The sequence below is a fragment of the Balaenoptera musculus genome, chromosome 9, assembly GCF_009873245.2.
Source record: "Balaenoptera musculus isolate JJ_BM4_2016_0621 chromosome 9, mBalMus1.pri.v3, whole genome shotgun sequence".
In the NCBI taxonomy this organism is placed as follows: Eukaryota; Metazoa; Chordata; class Mammalia; order Artiodactyla; family Balaenopteridae; genus Balaenoptera; species Balaenoptera musculus.
The window spans coordinates 83,174,864-83,194,623 of NC_045793.1; positions in this window are offsets into that span (position 1 = coordinate 83,174,864).

Consider the following 19,760-nt stretch of genomic DNA (forward strand, 5'->3'; position numbering starts at 1 on the left):
TGGATCTCAAATTCCGTTTTTGCATGATTTCAAAGCTTGCGATTTAAAGCTTGCTTCTGAGAGATTATTCTTGCTAATACTAACTCATACCTAACTCACTTTTTAAAAGTGAAAATAAATTTATGACAACTACTTTTTACAAATCTTAATTATATATCAGAGCAGTTATTTATGAAGAGAATTATGAAATAGGAAGAATACAGTCTATGGCAAATGAATCAGTGTGAACAAATGTATATCAAACATGGAACCCTAGTTTTGCTATTAGTATACTTTTACAATATGAGGTAATAATTACAAAGTGCCAGAATATACAGTAATATTATCTTAGTTTTTGCAATAAATTTATAGTTTTTATATTATAAAACTTTGCTCTCCAGTATGGAAGCCATCAGCTACTTGTGCTTTTGAGCACTTGAAATGTGGCTTGTCAGAACTGAGATATGCTCCAAGAATGAAATAAGCAATGGATTTCAGAGAATTACCACAAACAAATGAATGTAAACATCCCATCAATATTTTTTTGGTGTTGATTACAAGTTGAAATGATAGTATTTTGGACACATTTGATTAAATAAAATACTTTGTTAAAAATAATTTTACCTGTTTCTTCTAACTTTTTAAAAATGTGGCTGCTAGAACTTTCAGAACAATGTCGAAAAGGAATGATGGGACGGGACATCCTTGCTTTGTTCCTGATCTTAGTGGGAAAGCTTTGAGTTTCTGGCCACTAGGTATGATGTTAGGTGTAGTTCTTTTTATATATTCTTTTTTTTTTTTTTTTTTTTTTTTTTTTTTTATGGCTGTGTTGGGTCTTCGTTTCTGTGCGAGGGCTTTCTCTAGTTGCGGCAAGCGGAGGCCACTCTTCATCGCGGTGCGCGGGCCTCTCACCATCGTGGCCTCTCTTCCTGCGGAGCACAGGCTCCAGACGCGCAGGCTCAGTAATTGTGGCTCACGGGCCCAGTCGCTCCGCGGCATGTGGGATCTTCCCAGACCAGGGCTCGAACCCGTGTCCCCTGCATTGGCAGGCAGATTCTCAACCACTGCGCCACCAGGGAAGCCCCTTTTTTATATATTCTTTATCAAGGTGAGGAGGTTCTCCTCTAATCCTGGTATACTGAGAGCTTTTATCTTGAATGGGTGTTGCATTTTGTCTGATCAGGTGGTTTTTCCTTTTTAGCCTGTTGATGTGATGTTAACGTGGCTTCTAGAAAACTTAAAATTACATATGTTGTTCACATTCCTACCGAATATATCCCTATTTAATAGCAATAGCGTTGCTAAAGGATATTATTTTCACTTATTTTTTTTAACCAAAGGTTTCACAAGTCTTAGCTTTAGAGTCATGTAACTGATAAAGTGAATGCTTAATTATTAAAAGTAACCATCAATGTGATATTTTTTATCTGCAAATTGGACCTACACATCTAGATTATGATAATGCTATGTTTGTAGGAATGCACTTCAAATATACATTACTTGTGAGAGTGTCTGATGAAGGAAGTCCTGTACTCTCAAGTAAGAATTTACTAATTTGAAATATTAAAATGTTCTGAGTTATATAAAATAACAAGTAATTTAAGAAATTAGTTATTAGAAGTTTATTATATTTGTAAATATTCTGATGATCTGCTATAATAAAGTATAAAATTATTACTTATTTTAACTTATTTAGTGCATATGTACTGCTATTTAAAAAAAGAAAGTCCAAATGAAAATTGGAACATTTGGAGAGAATGATGTCCAAATGCTATTACAGCATGTTGCAGCTATTTAAAGGCAATGTCAAAGTTGAACTTTTCTGAAATATTTGTTGTTTAAAAAATTTCTCAGGGAATTAATTTTGCATTGGAGAAAATACTAATGTCCACATTCATAGTAAATTGCATTTCCTTCATATTTCTTTATTATATTGTCATGATGAAGTATTTTAATCATATTTCAACTAGAAAACAATGTCTGCTTTTGGAAACTATGATTTTTAATTCAGAATAGTACCATTATGCATAAACACATTATAAAATATGATTGTTTTGACAAGTATTCAAAATCAGTTAATAGGGTGTTTTAATCCTAAACTTATTTTCAAATGCTCTATAATTGAAAAGGTAATAATTTAATAACAAAACTTAACAATATAGATGTATTTGTAAAATTTACACACTTAAAATATAAATATATTAGATGTTAATTAAAAAGTAAAGAAAAAAATGAGAATTATAGAAGACACACGATCACCTTAATTACATTTTTATATACTTTTTTCTCCGTAGCACCTATTACAGTCATGGTAAGGGTGAGTGGCATAAATGAATTAAATCCAAGTGGAACTACATTGGCATTTACCTTCAGCTTACTTGAAAACAGTCCAGTTGATACCCTAGTTGGAAAAAGTATGTTTACAGATGGAGACTGGCCATTTAATAATATAAAATACAGTATTGTTGGAGTCAATTTAGGATCACCCCCCAAATTTTACATTGAACCAGACACATGTACTGTAAAAATGCTGATATCAATTAGTTACAAAAATAAAGAGCCCATATATACTCATTTAGAATTTATTTTACTGAGAAACAGTGCATATTGGAAAATGTTAAAAAACAACTTTCTTTTAAACTATGCAATGTTCACCTTGGTTTGTTAGCTGTATCCATAAATTCTTAGTTACTGCAGGTAAAGCACTGAAGTTTTAATCTTTGCTATATAGATCTTCAGAAAGCCTATGCACATGTATTTCTTCCATATAAATGGTGTGTGAATTAACGTCTATGATGATTTTGCTGATGGATTACATGCTGGGAGTATGAACATATAAACAAAATTGATTTGTATTAGTTCATTTCCATTTGTTACTATAGTGATTAGTTCATTCATATCGTTTACAATTTAGCATAAATTGAAGATATTTAGTGATCCTGGGATAAGAGTTCTCCTTTCATTTTTGTGTCAGGAATGATAAAGCTATTGGGTTCACTGGACAAGGAATCTGAATCACGGTACAAGATAGCTGTGAGAATAACAGACTTGGATAATGATGCTGTCCCTGACCCCCTCAGACAGAGAAGTAGTACCACTCAGGTGACTGTCAATGTTCTGGTAAGAATAAATCATTGCTTGTAACACTGTTATCCCTTAGGAGACATATTCAGTCCCCTCAGCATGGACCTAATTCAGAGAGTAACACGTGGGTTCAAAAACTGTAACACACGATGAGAAAATTGTCATTGTATACAAACTAATCTGTATGAATTCTGAATTTGATTGTCTCACACATCTGTACTTCAATGTAGAGCGCCTGATACCTAAAGTTGTATGTAAGAAGTTGTTGCAAGAATCATCCTGTTGTTACACATACTTCCATAAACAAACAAACATCTGTTCTAGAGTTTTAGGAGGTCACTCTGTTTGATACTTCAAAAAAAACTGCTTCTCTGCTCATCTAGTTGTTCTAATCCCTCTCTGGTTTTCACTTAAGAAATATTTTAATATTTTCCCTAGTGAAGATTCTGAGAGATCAGGCATAGAGGTTCACAAACATGAAGCACAGAGGCAAGAACTTCTAACTTATAAATAAATACTTTTTAAATATTCAAAGCAAAAACATATTTGACTTGGTTTGCTTAAGACTTACATCAATACAATTCTGTATACTACTTTTATTGGCAGAACTATACAAAAGGAGAAATTCTCCTTTATAGATACCGCCAAATCTTCTTTATCTTATGAATTTATTTGTGCCCTTTCTTGATGCTTGAGAGCAGTAAAAATTCCAGCAGGGGACTCTATGAAGCAGGCAATGACTTCTAATAAAATGATTTAAAACCACAAACACTGTTCAGAGCCTATGCATATCCCTACACACTGGACACTTTCATATGTGTTCTTGGTGAGCTAAAATCCTTAGTGGAGCCCATGACTCAGTGTTACAATCCCCATTATAGGATCATTATGTCTGGAAAGCACAATAAACCAGGCCAAAAATCTTTGTGGAGAAAAATTTAATGAAGTGACTTGAGTGGTTTCAGCCATGACTCAGAGATGTCATAAGCTAATGAACCTGCTGTCTTTCTGCAAGCTTTCAATAATACAAGTGCACTTTAAGTTACATTATAAGTTTCAGTAGATATCTTTTGCATTTGCACTTCTATAACTGATTATTTCCATTTTCATTTTGTTTGTGAGCTCCTATATTCAGATAGGTATAGAACAAAAGATCTTTGTTCTTCAGCTTTAAAAGCATTCACATTTCTTTCTCTTATGGAGCTAGAAGGATTTATTTAGGAATGAATACCTGATTTCTTGGGACTAGGAAAAAGGCTATACATTTCCCACCATCAGACGGTGTGGTAAACTTTTGCCTAAGACGTTGACACTGAATTCAAATACCCTTCCTCTAAAGATACTTCCAACCAAACTTTGGGTGGAAGGTATAAAAAATGTTTTATTCAGAAAACTAAACTGAGGCCAAAATTCCCTGTACGGTATAATTATTTTTTATACTACAGTTTGTTCCAAGAAAGATTGAAGCTCATATAAAAAATAAACACAATATAACAATACTGAAGTTAAAATTAGATGAATAAATCTAAATTTCATCTGTAAAAGCAAACAAGAAAAATTTGCATCTTTTATAAAATGAAGGATGAATATCATTATGTACTGAATGTTTGTGTTCTACCAAAATTCATATGTTATAACCCTAATCCCCAGTGTGACGGTATTTGGAAATGAGGCCTTTTGGAGGTAAATAAGATTAGATGAGGTCATGAGGATGAGGCTCTAGTCTGATGAGATTAGTTTCCTTATTAGAAGAGATACCAGAAAGCTTATTTTCTCCCCCTGCCATGTAAGGACATGGTAAGGAGGTGACCATCTGCAAGCCAGGAAGAGTTCTCACCAGAAACTAAAACCTGCTTGTCTTTGATCTCAGACTTTCTAGCCTCTAGAACTTTGAGAAAATAAATTTCTACTCTTTATAAGCAACCCAGCAACCCAGTATAGTATTTTGTTATGACAGCCCAAGCAGACTAAGGCAAATATAATTTGTTTCAACAAACATAAAGATGTTATAAACTATAATATTAAAAGATATACTCCTAGTAAATAATAGATATTTGATATTCCTAGAAATAATAGCTAGATCAATGGAACATTCTAGGAAATCTAGGATCCAAGATATAAGATAGTAGGTTAATGATAAATTCTTAAATGAATGTTGTTAGAATAACTAATAAACAATTTTAGCAAAAAATGAATGTTGTTTCCTACTTTAACTGGAAGATTCAAGAAATAAATGTAAAATAATAAACTTTAAATATATATATGATGGCCATTCTGACTGGTGTGAGATGATACCTCATTGTAGTTTTGATTTGCATTTCTCTAATGATTAATGATGTTGAGCATTCTTTCATGTGTCTGTTGGCCATCTGTATATCTTCTTTGGAGATATGTCTGTTTAGGTCTTCTGCCCATTTTTGGATTGGATTGTTTGTTTTTTTGTTATTGAGCTGCATGAGCTGCTTGTAAATCTTGGAGATTAATCCTTTGTCAGTTGCTTCATTTGCAAATATTTTCTCCAATTCTGAGGGTTGTCTTTTTGTCTTGTTTATGGTTTCCTTTGCTGTGCAAAAGCTTTTAAGTTTCATTAGGTCCCATTTGTTTATTTGTGTTTTTATTTCCATTTCTCTAGGAGGTGGGTTGTCATGGACATATATACACTACCAAATGTAAAATAGATAGCTAGTGGGAAGCAGCCACATAGCACAGGGAGATCAGCTCGGTGCTTTGTGACCGCCTGAGGGGGTGGGATGGGGAGGGTGGGAGGGAGGGAGATGCGGGAGGGAGGAGATATGGGGATATATGTATATGTATAGCTGATTCACTTTGTTATAAAGCAGAAACTAACACACCATTGTGAAGCAATTATACTTCAATAAAGATGTTTAAAATATATATATATATATATATATGAAGAAACATAAGTAAATATTTATAAAATCTTGAACTTGAAGAAGGACTTCTACTAAGCATCATAACAAGGAGGCACCATATAGGACAAGATTGCTAGATCTAGCTACAAAGACATTTAAACTGTCTGCATTTCAAAAATAGCATAAAGCAAACAAAAAGTTGACAAAAATATATTCACATCATTTATAACAGAATTTCAAATATTAATATCTTTAGTCAATAAGATCATTATAAGAAAAATACTATCTCAATAGGAATTACAAGTTTATATAAGAAAAAATTAGCAACTTTACTAGTAAACAGAGGAATGAAAATGAAAAAAAAACCTAATTTATTTTTGTGTATTAAATTAGCTAAAAAAAAGAAAAAGTAGATGATAGTTTGTGTTGGATATGGTATAAGGAATGGACAACTCATTTCTCTGGGAATTTAAATTAAACTGGCACAATTTTTCTGAAGGGTTTTTTGGCAATGCATATAAATTCATATTTTATGTGTGAAGAGGTTGATATTCACAGAGGTTAATTAACCAGCCTAGCATGGTTATCAAAAGCACAGTCAGTCCTTAATTCTTTAATCACGAAACTCTTCCAGTATTTTTTTCAAAAGCATCAATACAAAGACTATTTATATTCCCAATTCCTGTGATGGAAAATTATCTCAAATCATAGCAAATATGTCATTTTCTAAACTGTATTTTTATTTGAAAATATGCCATGGATATATTTCCATGTCATTAAATATTCTTCTTGCTATCATATCTATGTCATTTGTAAAATTTCAATAGAAATAATTATAGTACAGAGAGCCTATCTTTGTTTTTAAAGCAGTAACAAAAGGACAATCAAAAACACTCCCAGTGCAACACTCAAAAATATTGTATACAATCTCCTGCTATATCCTCCAAGATAAACTAGTTTCAAAATACATGTCAAAATGTTTTAGTGAGATGAATTTTATAGATGTTATCAGCTATTGCCAAATTCAAATTTGTTATTGTCAATTGACTAGTTGATCTGCAGTTCTTTTTTCTGGAATAATCATCTTCTTGGGTCATATGTTTCTAAGAGAACTCTTAAGTTATGATAATAAACTGCATTATGATGATAAACTGGTTTGTTGGAAAATGCCATATTCCACAGCAGCAAAAGTCGAAGAGACATGCTTTCACTTTGACAAAATCGGGCACCAAACTTTCAAACCATTTTAAAAAGAAGTGAAGAATGTATTTCATTTTCACCCTTTGGAGAATTATTATCTGTTTAAAAAAGATAAGTCCTAAGCACCATGCCTCCCAAGGAAATTAGAAAATCTCCCTTGGCTACGGTCGTTACCTAATGGCTTCAGTCATTACCTAATGGCATCTATTCATCTACTGATGTCCACGCACTATAACATGTGCTCCCAGGCTTCTGTATTTTGTTCTCAATTTAATGTGTCCATTACTATCTTTTGCATCTATTACTATTCTACATGTCCTTCAAATTCCAATATATTATTTCTATATGAAGCTTTACTTTTTAAATAAAATGCAAGTATTGTGTGAAATGATATGACAGGGCCTATACTCATACTTGAACTAATTTCTCTGCTCTCTAAAAGCTTGCAGCCTGGAGCAGTTATTCTTATACAGGGTGAATGCGGCTCACTAAGGTACCAGCATGAAAGATGTTCCTTCCAGGATTGTGAGATCTACAGATTTGTTCAGAATGTAAATTATAGAAAATACAGATTAATCCATAAAAGAACAAATTGATGCTGCTTCCCGCTGCTGCTCAGTCCAGGAGTTCCCAAACCAGCAGGATTCCAATTAACACAATTTACAATTTATTTCCATTTTCACCTATAAGATGAAGTGAATACCCCAGAGAATCTCCTGGCACAAAACACCTTGAAATGTGTGATAAAATTTAACAAGTAAGTCTTTAAAGTAGAAGACTGACCTCCAAAGTAATTAAGAGAAATTTCTGGGGGCAAAAAACTAAAGAGGCTAATCAAAGCTGCCAATTGTCTTGGGAACATCTTTTATTCTCTATAAAGAAAAGGCTTGCATTTTCATAGCTACTTGGACAGGAAATAAAATTTGGGGACAAGAAAGTCAGGGAGTTGGAATCCCTTATAACAATGGGGCCTTTATAATGATAAAAAATGAAAGGACACTTTAATATACTGCCCCATGAAGTGAACAAGAAGGCTTACCCATCTAGGCCTGGGCTCTGAACTAAGGGGAAAAACATGTCTCCTGAAATTCAAAGCAAATTTATTGGGTTTGAATTATACACACTGCAAGATATTGAAAAACCCAAGACTAGAACGTTAGAAAAAAAGTGGTCCTGGATGTTTTGTTTCAAGGAGTTCCTGGCAGAAATGGAATCAAAACTTCTCAGGAGAGGCCTAACCTCCACCCGCACTGCAACGAATTCTTAGAGCTAAAACCTGGCTGAATACGAGCTCAGAATCTAAAATCTAAAACTCTTAGAACAAAGATCACAACATGCAGAGTACTAATTTCACCAGTGCACAGTATTTCATGCCCTGTTCACTAGCTGTAAACTGGAACGACTGGGGCCTGGATGAGAGGTACAGCTAGTACACCTTGTGAGGTGACTCCAGGACCAGGAATGGTTTGCTTCCTTGTGTTGTGGGGTCTATTTCTGACTCAGGTACAGATGATGATATGACAATGCTATGGTTTTGTTTTATATTAGTTAGCTGCTAATTGTTATGTCAGCTACTAATTATTAACATACTGTACAATGTTTACTTCATACTAAATCTGCATAACAAATCTAGGTAATATTGGCATATTTGGGGATGTCTTTTCTGGAAGGAACATATGTGGAAAATAACTATATTGGTTTTTTGTTTTGTTTTGCTTTCACTATATTATTAATAGATCATTTATACAATGAAAATAGAATTTAGTAACTATAATGTTTACATGGCACCTGGTCTCAAATCACCAAGGCATTCTAAACATTTTAACAAAGTAGACAGTAGCGAAAATTAGGTGTGGTCCTGATGTTTAGAAGGGCACTATTTTATTACAAAGAAAGAAGCCGGAGGTGTTTAGTAATGTGCTGATTGAGAAGTTACTACAAGCATCCAACCAAGTTGCAGTTTTATGTGACAAGGAGCCTCATGTAGTACCTAAAAAGCTAGAAAAACATATTAGTAGACTAATATTAGAACACTGAAGAATGGTGATGAGACTAGATGCACCAAAGAAGTTTCAATAGGTTTTCTTATCAAATGGTAGTTTATGAGCAAGAACGTCATATCTGAAACAAGTTTTTGAAAAGATAGAAAAACTTGTCCTTTTAGGTGGATATGACCTGCCTGAGTGGCTTCAGTCTGCTGTTAGTGCTGTGCTTTATGTCAATTAGAAAGTGAGCATAGAAGGAAGCCTGCCCGGTAACAAGGAATATAACTAAAAGGAAATGTGCTTTTATCTAGTCAGAATCAAAATTTTTGCACCAGTAACACTCAAGGTAAGTAAATCAGTATTCACAAATAACACTCCTGCTTGGATCTGAAGAGCAACAAACCAGGAATTTCTTTACTGATGTAAAAAAAGTAGTGAAAACAATTTCCTAGCATGATCATACATTGTCTATTACACCATCATGTACTCACTGACAAGAATTTGCATACAATACTGAAGGCTGTTTTGTCTCCTGCAAAGAGCATGATAAATTTCCTCAGAGGATAGATTCTAAATCATCACTGTCTCTTCTTTGTGATTCCTTTGAAGAAATTATTACCAAACACATTCCCTTTATTTCCAAACCAGAGTACGGTGGCTCTCCCATGGCCAGATGCTTACTTCATTTCTAGAACATGTAAACATATAAGCCATTTTCTTTACCTCTAAAATATTAATAGTCAATCATTTATAGATTAATCTTTGCTCTTCCTTGAACATGGTTGTAAGAGTAGCCAAACTCTTAGAACTCATTCCGGTTCTAAAGGAACTAGAGGGAAATCCCTGGAGGTCCAGAGGTTAGGACTCGGCGCTTTCACTGCCAGGGTCCTGGTTCCATCCCTGGTCAGGGAATTAAGATCCCACGAGCCATGCGGCACAGCCAAAAAATAAATAAAATAAAGGAACTATGATGCAAGAGCATGGTAATGGCCACACTTAATTATTTGGTTTTATAATAAACTGCCTATTGGGTAGGCAAATTTTACTAACTTTGCTTTCTAACAGAAAGGTGTTAGAAAGCACAGAAATAACCATTTGAAATGACAAGGCATTACCAAGAGTTGATTGTCTCTCCATGGCTATTTTTCTCTTGGAGAGCTTTTGATGCCAAAGAAATAGATACTGGATCTATATATTTTTTTTAACCTAAATGCCTATTAACCACAAGAGCCAGCAACTATATCCATACGGATTTAGAGATGACAGCATTGCCAAATATCTTTCATGCCGTTGCATGGTGTTTAAGCTGTGTTTGTGACCTTGGGCCTGTTATTGAATCTCTTGGACAGGTTACTAAAACCTTGTTTCCTCATCAAAATGACAATAAATATTGCCTACCCCAGAAGGCAGAGATGAGATTTTAAAAAGTGAGTATCTGTAAAGCACTGACTGGCTCATAGTAAGCACCATATGAGTGTTTGGTAAATGAATAAACTAGAAGCATTTCCACAACTGGGGGAAAAAATGGATGGAAATTGTTGTTCTATTGAGTCTACATACTTGATTAAGATTGGATTTTCATCATTTAATCATTAAAACAAAGGCCAGAAACTATTTAAATATGATGGATAGGCACTTCAAATGTTTTTATTTTTTGCAGATTATAGAATAATGCTACAGCATGAAATTCACTAAGCTTGCATATTTTTAAAAAGCATAATGCTTCTTGCATTGTTTATGTTATTATGAAACTGAAACTGTAAATCAATTTCTTTCATGTACTAAATATGGCATAGTTTAAAGAACTTTAAAATATAGCATAAAGAACTAACTTAATACAGATTTTATTTATAACATGGATGAGATCACACTTTGAGAAAAAAATGTTAAATAATGCAAGCTGAAGGAAACAAAAGAAAAAAAGCATTGTATTAGAGTTCTCCAGAGAAATATATATCTCTATGTCTACCTATCTAGCCAGCTAGCTAGCTATCCATCCATTTCCTATATAAAGAGATTTATTATAAGGAATTGGCTCACATGATTATGGAGGCTGCAAGTCCCATGGTCTGTTGTCTGCAAGCTGGAGACTGAGGAAAGCTGGTGGTGTAGTTCCAGTCTGAGTCTGAAGGTCTGAGAACCTGGAGCACCAATGGTAGTCCCAGTGTGAGGGAAGGAGAAGAAAAATGTCCCAGCTCATCAGTCAGGCAAAGACAGCAATTTCTCCTTCCTCTACCTTTTTGTTCTACTCAGGAGCTCTATGCATTGGATGATGCCCACCCACATTGGGGAAGGCAATCTGCTTTACTCAGTCTCCCAATTTAAATGATAATCTCATCCAGGAACACGCTCTCAGACACACCCAGAAATAATGTTTAACCAAATATCTGGGCATCCCATGACCTAGTCAAGTTGACACTTAAAATTAACCATCTCACACACACAGTTCTAGTAGATCTCTGAATTGAAAATTAATTGTTCTTTTCTCAGTGTTCCAAAGTCTTTTATATCTATATTTGGTCAATTAAATCTTTCTGGCTTACATTATAAAGATCATTTTTTAAATTCTATTAAGTTGTTAAGTCCTTGGATTCTGAATTCTTTCTTCTGCAGCTTTTATTTCTATGCATTAAGCATAGGATTTCCTTAATTATTTACTGAATATATATATGACTATAAATTCAATTGGAATTCTGAATAGGAAAAAAAAATGAGAGCCTTAGTATTTACTGTCATTGAGTTTGAGAATTTGGGGGCTGGAGAAAACCTAAGAAAACCCTGATATCTCTTCTTGTCTCATTTTATACAAAAGAGACTTGCCTTATTGAAGTTGAAAAGCAGTGTGATTATCAGTGGTTCCCTAAACGTGTAGATTTGAAGTTGGTAATGGCAGACACATTGCTTTGTGTTCACCAGATCCTGTTTTATTTTCTGGGTACAGAGGAAGACTACATTTTCTGGCTACTTTTCAGTGAGACTACAGCCATATAACTAGAATGTGGGCTGAAGCCCTTTCCCAAGTCTGGCCGTGAAACCTCCAGCACAGTTGTCCACTTTCCCTTTGCTAGGTGATTTTCAAAGGCCATCTTTTAAGATGAAAACATTACAAGATGGAAGTCACTGCTTGAAAAAGAGCCTCCAAGAAGACCCACCTAACATGTTCGATTGTAACATAGGCAAGAGTTAACCTTGTTCATTGTTAAGTCAATCGGATTTCATGTTTTAACTGTTACTGCAACATAGTCTAGCCTATTGTGCCTTATGCAGCATTTTTCTGGATGACAGCTGGATTTTCCCAAATAGTTGGAATTCTCACAAATTTCTTTCCATCTCTATGTCCCTATGACTTTGAGAGTAACCAACAACCTTTTTATAACATCAAGACAAGCTTTCTTGCATGTGCTTATGGTTTTATTTAGGTTACAAGAGTACATAAACATTTACATAAGGAACTTTTTCTTGAAAAAATTATCATTATAAAATTTTACCAGCTAATTTTCTGTAAAACTATATGCTTAACTAATTGTTTCCTAATTTTTCCAGTGTTAGTGAATGATAAAATAGAAAGAAACTCAGAAGTTTCTAGATAAAATTTAATAATTATTTATTTCAGCAATAATTATTTCAGCTTCAACAATAATAAAAAAATGCTTTGAAAATAACAAAAATTGAGGTGAAATATTTGTGCAATTATTATCTATGTTGGTATTTTTATTCCAATATTAAGTGATTTATGTGATCAACTTCTTGAGATAAACATTGTCTCTAATTTTTCCTCATCCTTTATATATTTTTACTGGAATACAATTGTCCTGGGGGTAATGACTCAATGTTATGCAAGATTTTATATATATCTATCTGGGAAAACACAATTTTTTGAGAGAGAGAGAATTTGACAATTACTTTAAACAAAAGACATAAAGATGAACATAAAATGACATTTCCCGTCTTGCCAATTTAAAATTCTTCTCTAAGTATTACATGGGCAAGTGGGGGAGAAATAAATCATGGGACTTATTTCTTATAATATATTGTTTATGAGAAATGCAGTTTTTTATTTAATTTAAATTTTAGCAAAATTGATAACAAGTAAGCATATATGGCACATTTTTAAATGAAAACATGTATATTTATTGCCTTCATAAGGATTTTTATATTATTATTATTATTTTAGATACATTAACTTGAAAATGGCTTTAATTATTTTAAATTACATTACAATCTTGGGGATGAGATTTATGTTCTATATCAACCATTTCCTAATAATCTGTAAACATTTCTGAAAATATAAGAAATATTCAATATGTGTACCCTATTAGATACATAAATACTGAATTTAATTGTTCACTGCTATTAGTTTTCTAGGACTGCCACAACCAAGTACCACAGACTAGGTGGTTTAAAGCAACAGAAGTATATTCTCTCACAGTTTGGAGGCTAGAAGTTTGAAATCATGGTGTCCCCAGAGCCATGTTCTCCTGAATGCTCTAGGGGAAAAACTGTTCCATGTCTTTCTCTTAGCTTCTGCTGTCATTAACAATCCTTGCCCTTTCTTAGCTTGTAAGTGCATTTCTACAATCTATACCTTCGTCCTAGTATACTATGTGTCTCTTCTCTGCGTTTCTTCTCCCCTTCTTATAATGATACCACACTGTATTATGTGCCCACGCTACTCCAATATGACTTCATCTTAACTTGATTATATCTGAAAAATTCTATTTCCATAAATACATCAGATTCACAGATATCAGGGGAAAGGATTTGATCTTATCTTTTGGGGGCTGCACAACTCAATCCATAACAATCGCATATACCATCTAGGTCAATTCTATTTTGGAAAGGAAGTTTAAAATAGTAGATAGAACATGGCATTAGATACACCTGGTAGTAATCACCATTTTGCCTTTATAGACTGTATACCTTAAGAGACTCTGTGGGCCTCACTTTCTTCACAAGGAACATGTGCTAACAATAGTACTCACTTAAAAGGTTTTGGGAATGATTATATCCAGAAGAGCACCTGGGACATAGTAAATGCAAAGTAAATTTCAGTGTCTATCTCTGTTTTGCTATTACTACAACTACTTGAGTTTTAAACAACTTTCATGGAATGGTTCCATATAGGGACTGAAATTCTCTCTAACTTATGTAATATAATGTTCATTTACCAAGTTACTATAATAAACATATGTTTTGGTGAAGGTTATTTGGAAAATTTGGACAGAATGCAATAACATTGATCAATTTAGAACTAAACAAAATGTAAAATAGATAGATGGATAGATAGATCGAGGTACATATAAGAAAATATAGAATCAATAACATCAAAAAATTTTCTAGGGGCTTCCCTGGTGGTGCAGTGGTTGAGAATCCGCCTGCCAATGCAGGGGACACGGGTTTGAGCCCTGGTCTGGAAAGATCCCACATGCCGCGGAGCAACTGGGCCCGTGAGCCACAACTACTGAGCCTGCGCATCTGGAGCCTGTGCTCCGCAACGGGAGAGGCCGTGACAGTGAGAGGCCCGCGCACAGCGATGAAGAGTGGCCCCCGCTCGCCACAACTAGAGAAAGCCCTCGCACAGAAACAAAGACCCAACACAGCCATAAATAAATAAGTAAATAAATTTATAAAAAAAAAAAATTTTCTATCCTTTGCTCAAATTCTTGGGGTAGTTAATAGGCTAATATGCATTTTGAATCTCTGAGGGGGTTGGAAGTAATATTTTATAGTAGTTCCCAAGCTCATTTTCCATAGACCAAATTTTTATGGCATATCTATGTTCCTTAGAACATGCATTGGGAAATAATGTACACAGATAATAGATAATTGAGATTAAAATAAAAGCAAGAAATTTAAGTACAATAATTGTGGCTTAAGTAATACAGATATTAGTGAACAATCTAATCTCTTAGACATTAACTTTTAATGCTAATACATTTAAAAAATTTATCTATTACAGTATTCAGTATGGCATTAGAGATTAGTTTTAGGAATTTTGCTGCTGAAATTATTTGCACTAAAACCTACGAACAAAATGCTTTGGTTGGAAGATTCAATATTGTCAAGACGTCAGTTCTTCCCAACTTTATCTATAGATTCAATGCAATCCCAATAAAAATCCCAGCAAGTTATTTTATGAATATCAACAAAGTGATCCTGAAGTTTACATGCAAAGGTAAAAGACTTAGGAATAGCCAACACAATACTGAAGGAGAAGAACAATGTTTGAGGACTGACACCACCAGACTTCAAGCCTTCTAATAAAGTTATAGTAAACAAGACAGTGGTGATCGTGGTGAAAGAAGAGACAAATAGATCACAGAAGAAAACAGAGAGCTCAGGAACAGACCTACATAAACAGACGAATTGATCTTTGATAAAGGATGGAAGGCAATACAAATGGAGCAAAGATAGTCTTTCAACAAATGGTACTGGAGCAACTGGACATCTACACGCAAAGAAATGAATCTAGATTCAGACCTTATACCTTTCATGAAAAGTAACTTAAAATGGATCTAAATATAAAACCTTAAACTCTAAAACTCCTAGTAGATAATAAAGGAGAAAAGCTAGGTGACCTTGGGTATGGTAATGACTTTTTAGATATATCACAAGAGACATGATATATAGATAAGCTGGACTTAATTAAAATTAGAAATTTCTGCTCTACAAAAGATGAAGGTAAGAGAATGAAAAGATAAGTTACAGACTGGGAGAGAATCTTTGCAAAAGACATATCCGATAAAGAACTGTTATCAATATGTCCAAAGAACTCTTAAAACTCAGCAATAAGAAAATAACCTGATTAAAAAATGGGCCAAAGACTGGAACAAACACCTCACCAAAGAAGATATACAGATTGCAAGTAAGCATATGAAAACATGTTCAACATCACATGTCATTAGGGAATTGCAAATTAAAACAATGAGATACTGCTACACACCTACTAGAATGGCCAAAATCCAAAACTCTGACCACAGCAAATACTGGCAAGCATATGGAGTAATAGGAACTCTCATTCATTGCTGGTAGGAATGGAAAATGTACAACCACTTTGGAACACAGTTTGGTGGATTCTTACAAAGCTTAAACATACTCTTACAATACAATTTAACAATCATACTCCTTGGTGTTTACATAAAGGAGCTGAAAACATATCTCCACACAAAAACCTGCAAATGGATGTTTATAGCAGCTTTATTCATAATTGTCAAAACCTGAAGCAACCCAGATACGCCTCAACAGGTGAATGGATAAATAAATTGTGGTATATCCAAATGATGGAATATTATTCAGCTCTAAAAAGAAATGAGCAATCAAGCCAAAAGACATGGAAAAAACTTAAATGCATATTACTGAGTGACAGAAACCAATCTGAAAAGGCTACATACCATATAATTCCAACTACATGACATTCTGGAAAAGGCAAAACTATAGATACAGGAAAATTATCAGTGGTTGCTAAGGTTTATGGGGGAAGGAGAGATGAATAGACAGAGTACAGAGGATTTTTGGGGCAGGAAAAGTATTCTGTATGATATTACAATGAGGAATACTTATTATACTTTTGTCCATACCCATAAGATGTACAGCACTAAGAGTGAACCCGAATGTAAACTATGGACTTAGGGGATAATGATGTGTCCTTATATGTGCCTGGACTGTGACAAATGTGCAACTGTGATGCACGATGTCGATAGTGAGGGAGTTTTGCGTCTGCGGGTAAAGTGGTTATATGGGAACTCTCTGTACTTTGTGATCTATTTTGCCATAAAGTTTATTAATTTAAAACAAAAAAGGTGCTCACAGATCAAAGGGTGACTAACTTCTAAATAATAGTTGTAGCAACAATTGTTTTATCTTTTAAAATTATTGGGTTTTTTCCTGAAATAAGGGGAAAAAAACAAACACATGATGACTGCTGTGAGGATTCATGGTCTACAATGGAAAAATTAATCTAGGCTCTTTGTAAATCCTTATGAAAGAAGTCAAAGTTGGACACAGCATTTATGTAGTTTGTAAGAATTTATTTATTTGGGGTTTTTTTGTTTAACATTCATAAGCTCACTGATATGCTAGAGAGACAGATCATACTTGCTCACAAGAGCCCATTGTTAGTGGCTCTTCCCTACTTTGCCTTCGGTAACGTCTTGCAGTAATACCAGTTATGGTGGGAGTATTTTCAAAGTATTCACACCATGGAATTTGGCAAATTCTATGAATCAGTTTTTGTCAGTTTGGGGAGGAAAGTAGAGTTGGTTGTTAAATTGCAGGACACCAATAAGTTCTCTGAGGCCTCAGATTGACCAGACCTTCTTCCTTGTCATTCCATTCCCAGTGTGTGGCACAGACCATGCCTCATTATTGGGGTTCAAAAAATATAGGTTGAATCAATGCAGCTATTTTGAAAATGATTTGCAATGATGTTATGATTGAAGCCAACTGAGAGAATTTAGTCACCAAAGGTGCAAGTTTAGTGAGAAATGAGGTTGAAATGAATTTGGTAAGGCATCTCTCTCAGATAGTAAGACAAAAAAGAATGCCTTTTAAAATTAGAATCAAAATAGGAAACAATATATTCATTGTATTGGAAGGCAGAGATATAAAAGGAAATCAAAAGTTTTACATGTTGAAGAGAGTGAGCCAAAGTCTTCATTTTAAGAAGAGTTCTGGGGACTTCCCTGGTGGTGCAGTGGTTGAAAATCTGCCTGCCAATGCATGGGACACCAGTTCGAGCCCTGGTCCAGGAAGATCCCACATGCCGCGGAGCAACTAAGCCCATGCGCCACAACTACTGAGCCTGTGCTCTAACTGGCGAGCCACAACTACTGAGCCCGTGTGCTACTGAAGTCTGCGTGCCTAGAGCCCATGCTCCACAACAAGAGAAGCCACCGCAATAAGAAGCCCATGCACTGCAAGGAAGAGTTGCATCTACTCGCCGCAGCTAAAGCCCACACACAGCAATAAAAGACCCAACTTACTTATTAAAAAAAAAAAAAGAAGAGTTCTGGGGCGAAAATCAAAAAGGTAGGAAATGGATTAGTAAATTGGGGTGCAGAAATAGAGGCAGGAAAGAGCACTTTTTGCTTTGGGGAACCTGTTCCCTTCAGACTTTGGTCTGCTCCTACAGGTAGGTGCCTTGTTCCTTGCACAAAGTGCCAGCTTCTCTGGGCTATATGTGCCTAATCTGTGAAACAAGAGTGATGAACTAGAAGGTCATTTCCAGCTGGAAAGTTCAATGATTTGTGGCTCTTTGAAAAAATTAAAGGAGAGAGAGAAAAAAGATGATACTTGAGAGAGTAACAATGATTGTTTCCTTACGTATAAGAAAGCGGTCTAACCACGCTGGTAGACACAAAGGAAAAGATCCAAGGTAGACAGTGGATAGACTGCTTACTTAAGTGGGGAAGCTATTTATAGACTGAAATGGGAAAAGGAATACAAGTAGGGGTATTAGTAATGCAAAAGAATCTTTAAAAAATCATTATCAGGAAATTATATTTCATTTATGAAATATTCAATATTAAATATTTCAATATTTCATTATCATTTTCAGGAAATAATAATAGTTAACATTTGTTAAGGATAATACAGGTGCTTTTCTAAATGTTTTGTATGTAATATATCTTTTAATTCTCACAAAAATCTAAAAGATAGGCAGTTTTTATTCCTATTTTACAAGGAACTGAAAGGTTCCTTACCCAGGAACCTGCCACGGATACAGGATTTAACCCAAAATTGTGAGTCCAGATTGTGTAGGCTGGTAGGCAGAAACCTATAACTAGAGACCTGTTTGGTAACTTATCCAAGTCTTTTACTACTCTGTCCTCTGTTTCCTTATTCAGCAAACAGGAGCAATGTTTTCTTTCCCATCTAAATTCTAGGGCTATTTTGAAGTTTACTTGAGAAATTGTACTTTATGAAAGGCAAATTATGACAGATATGTAGCATATCTTTAATAAAAAAAGGACATGAGAATGTTTAGAGGATAAAACTTAAGCGGCCTAATCTTGAATGCCCCTGATTACTTCATTAATGTAGACAGGGTCATATACTAAAAAGGGAGAGACATAGTATTGGAGGCTTAAGGGGCATAAAAAAGATTTGGACAAGTTAATACTGGATAATCCCCAGTAGTTCTACTATTTTACTCTAGTTTGATAATGGGAAATTTGCCAGACCATAACAAAGGAAATTCCAGATTATGATTTAGCAGATACTCTTATGTTGGCTTCAGTGCCATTTTGCTTTCTATTTAGTCTGTCAACATTCATACCATCTTCTATTAGTGTGTCAGACATACAATTGCACTCACTATGGAAACCGAGATTTCTCATGGGATTTTGAACATTAGGATGACAACAACGTTGGATACATATACCCACACAGAGTTTTTCTTTCTGAGTTTGCTTTTGTTTCTTTGGCTGAAATAAGAAAATGCAGAAATAAAGCCTGAGGGGTTTGGCGGTTTATTTTTGTTATTTGTTTGAACCTGAATATGAATTTGATTCTATTTTCAATGCTATTGTTGTTTAGTTCAAACTACTTTTCTTTTTACAATGCAGCAAATCTTAACAGCATAATGAAAGTATGAGTGGGAAACATTACTATTACGTTTTTTGTTATTTTGGCTCAAAGA